General features: G+C 40.9%; 1 protein-coding gene across 5 annotated transcripts in view; it reads right to left on the bottom strand.

The window, feature by feature from the left end:
• Positions 1–6,940, bottom strand: part of LYPD6B (LY6/PLAUR domain containing 6B) — a 67,055-nt gene that overhangs the window by 21,862 nt on the left and 38,253 nt on the right. For 2 of the 5 annotated variants that reach the window (XM_014534032.1, XM_014534034.1), the window contains exon 2: positions 1,438–1,516. The exons of the other annotated variants lie outside the window; for them this stretch is intronic. The gene's annotated coding sequence lies outside the window, so the exon portion shown is untranslated. The remainder of the gene's footprint in view (positions 1–1,437; positions 1,517–6,940) is intronic. 5 annotated transcript variants of the gene reach the window in all.

Below are 6,940 nucleotides of genomic sequence, written 5' to 3'. Positions count from 1 at the left end.
GGCAGCGTTCAGGTGATCATCATGGCGAGGTTCCTCTTAGCCAGGTACCTCTCTTTATTGTCCTCTTACATTTGTATTTATACTATTTGATCTTAATCCCATCCATTCTATTCCAAAGGTTAGGGAGTTTCTTATCTTCATTCCAAGGTTACTCTATTGTTCTATTAAGCTACAAGGAAGTAACTGAAGGAGGTTATTCTAAGTAAAGATTATGTAGTTTAAAACCCCTTAACTAAATGCCAGGTGGGTAGTTAATCACTTTAACTATGAACAATCACCCTTAAGCTACATAATCTTTACTCCCTGGAATGGAGATAAGAAACGCCCTAACCTTTGGAATAGAATGGATGGGATTAAGATCAAATAGTATAAATACAAATGTAAGAGGACAATAAAGAGAGGTACCTGGCTAAGAGGAACCTCGCCATGATGATCACCTGAACGCTGCCTCCCTGTCATTACTTCCTCACCGACTCCGTCCACACCAAGGGGAACCCCTGGACCTGTTGGGACTGGACCCCAACAGGATAATAATTAAGAATTCCAGTTATGCCATAAAAAGTCATAAATGTAATATAGCATTCTCATAATATTTCAGATTCTTGCTACACTGTTTTAAAGAATACAAACTTTAAAAAAAATTATCTTTTACCTAGTTTGCTCCATAAATGATTTATAGGAGGCTTATGCCAAGTCACTCATGCATTAAGGCTCCCAAAGTATGGGGTAAAAACCAAACTGGATGAGAGGAGAATCAACTCTCCAGCCCCTTCTATGAACAGTGGTCCTCTGTAGTGTTACCCGCCGCTCTGTACTTCTTAGCAGCCAGGGAGACACACCTGGGACACATATTCTCATTATTTAGTAAAAGGAAACTCTTCAGTCACTTAGCTCTCCAATTAATGGGCCCTGAGGGTTATCCCTGAGAGAGAACCAAACAACATAAGGAGAGAGCCTGAAACGTGCTTTGAAGGGCTCCTGCAGCCTTCATTTGGCCACTCCTTATAAAAAGCCAACAGCATCATTTTAAAAGGAAATTTAATATAGTTCTGTTGTCAGGCAGGCAAATGAGAGATATTGTTTTCTTCTCCGTGGAAGAGGGGTTTTTAAATTTGAGAGGAAGCTGTAATCACTGGACAGAGTCCTGCGGGACAGCCGCAGGCAGTGTTTGGTACTGTTAATAAAACTCCTCTGCTGGCGGAACTGTGCGGACACAGGGTGGTAGAGGCGGGGCATGGAAGGCAGTGTGTTTATGTCCCATATCCTTGCCTGCTTTACTGAACCCATTTATTTTAATAACCAATCAAAACTCTCATAATAGAAATTTAGGCTGAAATGTCCAACAGCTGGCTAAGGACCCATTATCCAATATTTGTTGAATGGAGGAGTGTATCACTCCTGGCATGCATTCTCTAGTACATGGTGCACGGAACTCACCTGAAATCATTTCGTTTTCAGGGTCATTAGGTGTGTAGGTAATGGCTAGCACTTTTGACTTCCTTTAGTCTCCACTGCCCTAGAAAAATGAACACCAATACAGATGTTTTTCTTTGGATACATTCTAATACGGCATTGTCTGCACCAATGCAGGAATCTCAGGCGATAAGTTCATCGGGTTATATAGGTGTGTATACATGCATGTATATATGTATATATGTGCATATCTGCATGCATATATGTATATGTGTATATCTGCATATACACACATGTATTTTATTGAATGAATTGCTTAAGCTCTATGTGTCAGGTTGTAAATTGTCCCTAGAACTCTTGTTTAAGAGACTGTATTACCAATCATGTCAGCTGCTTTTAGCACTCACACAGTTATCTTTCAATTGGGAGAGCTTACAGATGCAGAATTGTTTCTATGCTTTTGTCCTGTCATCTTTCTCCTGGCCTAAGGTTTTATGTCACTGACCATTGTTTATAGAGCCTCCACGAGCTCAACTTCATTCTCGATTCTGAATCTAAAAATATATTATACAAGTAAAGAACAAGTTCGTGAGTATCATTCTGAAAGAGGAGGGCATTTAAAAATCGTAAATTACATGCTACAGTGAAAGAAGAGGTGAGTATCATTCTGAAAGAGGAGGGCATTTAAAAATCAATCGTAAATTACATGCTACAGTGAAAGAAGAATGTGCTGACTTTTACAAAGTCACAAAATGCAGAACAGATTATTCAAAGAACTCTCTGGAAGCTGACAAGCTTATTAAAGCAATCCTAATAAAAAATTTCTGCATTCTGTTTCTGCATATATAACAAAGTTACAGTGTGTCACTGCAGTATAGATTGTCACTATTACCACTTGGAGGAGAAGGGAATGTATATATACAAAGATATATATGTGAATAATTTCATATTGCCAGAGGAAACTGAAAAATTATGTGCATTAAGTAGTGTTTTAATTGCAACATGAAAAACAACATTTAAGTAATGTTTCACAATCCCACAAAGTTAAAGTCAAGTATAAATGCCTAGTATAATAGGGAAAGAATGGCCTTTGGGGGCACACAGGCCTGGGTGTGAATTCTGACTCTGTCACTTGTTACATCCACTACTTCTAGCCAATCCCTCTATCACTCTGAGACTCAGTTTCCCTAACAGTAAAATAGAAGTATTATATATCTATTTTGTAGAGAGTTGTGGTGGAACTTAAAGGAGAATGAATGATAGGTCCCTACCCACTGATGTTTTTATTATCAAATTATTGAATCAATTCCTAATATAAGGTGACAGGAGATTTGATTTTGGGTGGTGGGAACACAGTGCAATATACAGATCTTGGAACATAGAAACCCACACCTGAAACCTCTATGATCATGTTGACCAATGTCACCCCAATGCATTTAATTTTAAAAAATAAAATAACTGAAAACAGAAAACTAACTGTAGATATTTATAGCTTCTCTATGGATTACATACCTGCCAATATCATCAGCTCTCAAATTTTATGATTGTCTGAGTATATATGAGAGAAGGATATAAATTCCTCTGAAGACCAATTTTAGGAAAACTCCTCTAGAGTATATGTGAGGACAATATTTAGGCCTCAGTAAAGCATTCTCTTTTATCTGCTTTCTGATCTATATTATTTGTGTATAAATAGTCATAAATATTACACAGTTGTTATAAAGTTGGCTTTAAAAGCAACAAGCTCTCATGAGTCATTACCTCGTACTTCTCACTCTTTGAAGTAACAGTTCTAATATTTTTCATTCATTAAACTTTTCTGTGTCTACTCTAGCCCATGGGTTGGTTTCTACCCTGAAAAAAAATCTTGAGGTTTGTTTGGAGACACTGGGATGGGCACAGAAAGTTCCAGTCCTTGCTTGGAGATGAGCTGAAAGTCTCTACAGGCCTCACACTCTTACAGGCATTACCAATAAAAATAAACCTAGGAAAAAAGTTTTTCATCTTTACTACCAACAGAATTCCCATTTCCATTTTGATTGTTCATTGAGATTCTAGGTTAATTACACAGAGTGTGAAAATTCCATTTTCAGCAATGTAAGGTCTGCCCAACGATGGCCTACACTCTCACATGTTGTTCAACATACACTATGTGGAGCCTTAAATCTGCTACAACCAGAAGATCTTCCCAAACTATCCTATAAGATGAAGGGGAAGTGAACTCTACTGGGCTTTCACCCTTTGCCTCTCAAGATCCACCCTGCATCTCTCTCTACCTTGCTCTGTGCCCTGGGAAGCCAAGCTATGGAGACCACTCAGAGACTTCCCTTTTCTACTGGCCTCTGGTTTGGTTTGGCAGTAACTGGCAGATTGGAGGGTGGAGAGAGTGAGCCCTGGGTATTCATTCCTCTGACTCTCTCCCTGCCAGACTGCCATCACTTCCTTCCGCCCCACAGCTACCATCTCCTGCCTTCTGGTGACCATTTTCTCCCCTTGTCCTTTAGGCCAATAGGCTAGAAATAGTGTGGGCTAGATTCTGTTTCCATAAATCTAGCCCACACTATTGTAGACAGCCCTTCACTAATTATCTCAAATAACACCAGCCTGAATATGCCACCTGGCTCCTGCCAGGACCCTGAGCCTTGAATTGAGTCTGAAAAAGGCTACGTGGAAGAGAGTCACTCCTGACAGAAGTGTCGTGCCTTATTATAGCAGGTTATCACAGGACCAGATGACATGAATCAGCAGAACCTTTGGACTGGGAAAGTATAAGAGCAAGTGTCACTGCTAGGTTTACAGGAAATCAACAAGTGGATTTATGCTATAAACAGATCAGGGTAAGAATGGAGGCATCAAGAAATGACTATATTAACCAGAAGATAAATCTATAATCCAGTGAAAATATCACAAACCTACCAAAAATCAGCTTTTTCTGCTCCTATCACTAAAGAACAACATTAAATAGGTGGGGCGGGGGGAAGATTATTGAACTTCAATAAAAGAGCTAAGAACAAAGGAATACATATCGTTATAAACATAACACCAAAGCCTACAGAAGCTTATTGTAACCAAGGCTGTACCCTCTTATCACCTCTAAATATCTGCACAGAGATGTGAGTTAATTCAACCATAACAGATTCACTGTAAACTGAATTAATATTATTGACCATTAATATGGAATATCATGAATATGGGATCTCATACTAATGCAATGGTGCTTTGCCCTATAATCTCCCTCCTAGAGTCTTGTACTTCATGAAACAACACGGTTTTGACATGACACATCTCCTGACTGCCCTCTACTTGCTCTCTGGTTACCTCTCGTCTTCTGCAGTCCCGACCTTCCTACGGGGATAATGTTCTTAGTAGCCTTGCTTGCCCAGAGAAGCCCTTTACTTCACCTTCTAAGGTTACATGGACTCATCTTTCTTAATCAATTTTCTTCCCTCCTCCTCCCCTTCCAACTCCCTGCTCCCTCACTCAAGGACACTTGAAAGGAGAAAAAAAAAAGTTCAGCTTGAATTGTACATTGAGATCTCATCCATATTCTGTACCAATTTCCAGACCATAAAATTCCTTATTGGCACAGAAAGTGTTCTGTGATAATGTCTAAAATGGTCCCTTTTACCTTGTGCTTAAAATAAAGCACACCTTGAAGGCACTTTTTAAAACTATGGCATGCAGAAGAAGTCAAAGAGGCCAAAAGAGGGACTCTTCTCCTTTCTAGTTCTCTTTTTGTTCAGGGGCACAAAGTTTCTCTGCACTGAAAGCACCTAAGAGAGAGAAGGCTGGCTCGGGGATTTGGTAAGGGTGGCATCAGGAAAGTGAGGGGACTGAGGCAGCGCCATGACCTGACGTCTTGCTCAGGGTAAGCCAGGATGTGGGCTCACTGTAACTGTCGCCCAGCACACATGGCTGATGGCAAAGATGACATCCGACCCATGGATCACAATCCTGGGCTATCACCTTCCACTTCAGCAGCTCAGAGAGCCTGTTCCTCAGGGCATGTCGCTCCTCGTTAACCCCCTGATACCATTTGTACAGCAGAGACACTCGGTAAGTAATCTTTGAATAAATGCTTAAATAAGGTTGACTTCACCCATTCATTTAGTTTGCAACGTCCATTCCCCTGACCCTGAGGCGGAACAATTGCCATTTACCCTGTGGTGCCTGGATTTGGGCAGCAGACATTTACCCAATGTGTGGCTGTGCAGCCTCACATGACCACACTCACTGCACCATATGACTCATCTTCAAAGAACTTTCCCATCTGAAACTAATTAATCTTCCCCACATCCCTGTGAGGTAAGTGCAGGGAGCTCGCTGCAGGTTGTAAGGAGGAAATTGGGGATGAGCAGGTTACAGGCTGTGCCAAAGGTTATTAAGGGTGTCTGCTGGGGAATGAGGTCATAATGCAGTAAACCGGGTTCAGCCTCTCCGCCCACCCCAGAATCCAGGCCCTTCCCCCCTGCTCTGACCATCGTCCTCTGGTCTTTTTGTGAAGGTGCAGACTGAGTCCAGCAGGTCTGTGCATTTCAGACGGGAAAAAAGTATTATGATTTGCCCCTGCTAAATACTTTAGATGTCTTTCCCGCAATCACTTGTGTTAGAAGTCATCTCTCCAATAAAGACATGGCCTTATGTTGATTTAGTGCTGTCTTCTGGAAAGAGGGGTGAGAATCATGCATATCCATCCATCTTCCTGGGAAACACGTGGTGAGGTTCACTCTCACATCTTAGGAGACACAAGCCAGTGCATGGGCAGCCTCGGCGTTCATGGTTACTGCCTGTCCTGGCCTGCGAACTGCCCAGAGCAGCATGACACACAGCCTCCTCGACATACTTCACACACCTCATAACGTGAGTTCCCATGGCATGCACACAGCAAATACTACAACTTTCTCTACTGTCGGCCTTTCTGACTTTGCCAAACAGAACTAGGACTGGCTGTTTCCAAGGGAGAAGCAACATTCACCCACCTACATGTCCTTTTTCCTTTGCTGGTTTCTCTTCCTCCCCCTACCTCCTAGATTAGGACCTGCCTCGGGTCTCAGGTTTTTATATTACTATTTATTTTCCTATAGTGTGTGTTTAATCTTTACTTTCCCTAGGAACCACATTCACTTTCACACTTTCAGCTTCCATTCCTTGTTGATATTTCTAAGTCAACAGGACTATCACTGAAATAGGGGCTGGATTATAAATTCTCATTGACTGCCATTTTAATATAGCATGAGTTGGAGCAGATGACTTACTATTGCATTTGGGGATGACTAGTCCTGATAGACAGTAAAGCATTCCCTAATGCTCCCATCATGAAAACAGTATAATACTAGCGTATAAATAGACAGACAAATGGAACAGAATAGAAAGTCCAGAAATACTCAAATACACACAGCAATTTGTTATATGGTAAAGGGGGCTTCTCAAAACCAGTGTTATATCCATTTGAGTATATTGTAATTGTTGACTTTAAGCAACATATCTCTCTTTTTTTTTTAATCTTTATTGTTCAGATTATTACATT

This window comes from Myotis brandtii, unplaced genomic scaffold (assembly GCF_000412655.1).
Source record: "Myotis brandtii unplaced genomic scaffold, ASM41265v1 scaffold125, whole genome shotgun sequence".
NCBI lineage: Eukaryota > Metazoa > Chordata > Mammalia > Chiroptera > Vespertilionidae > Myotis > Myotis brandtii.
Note: the sequence above shows the minus strand (reverse complement) of the source record. Positions and strands in the feature narration are given on the sequence as shown.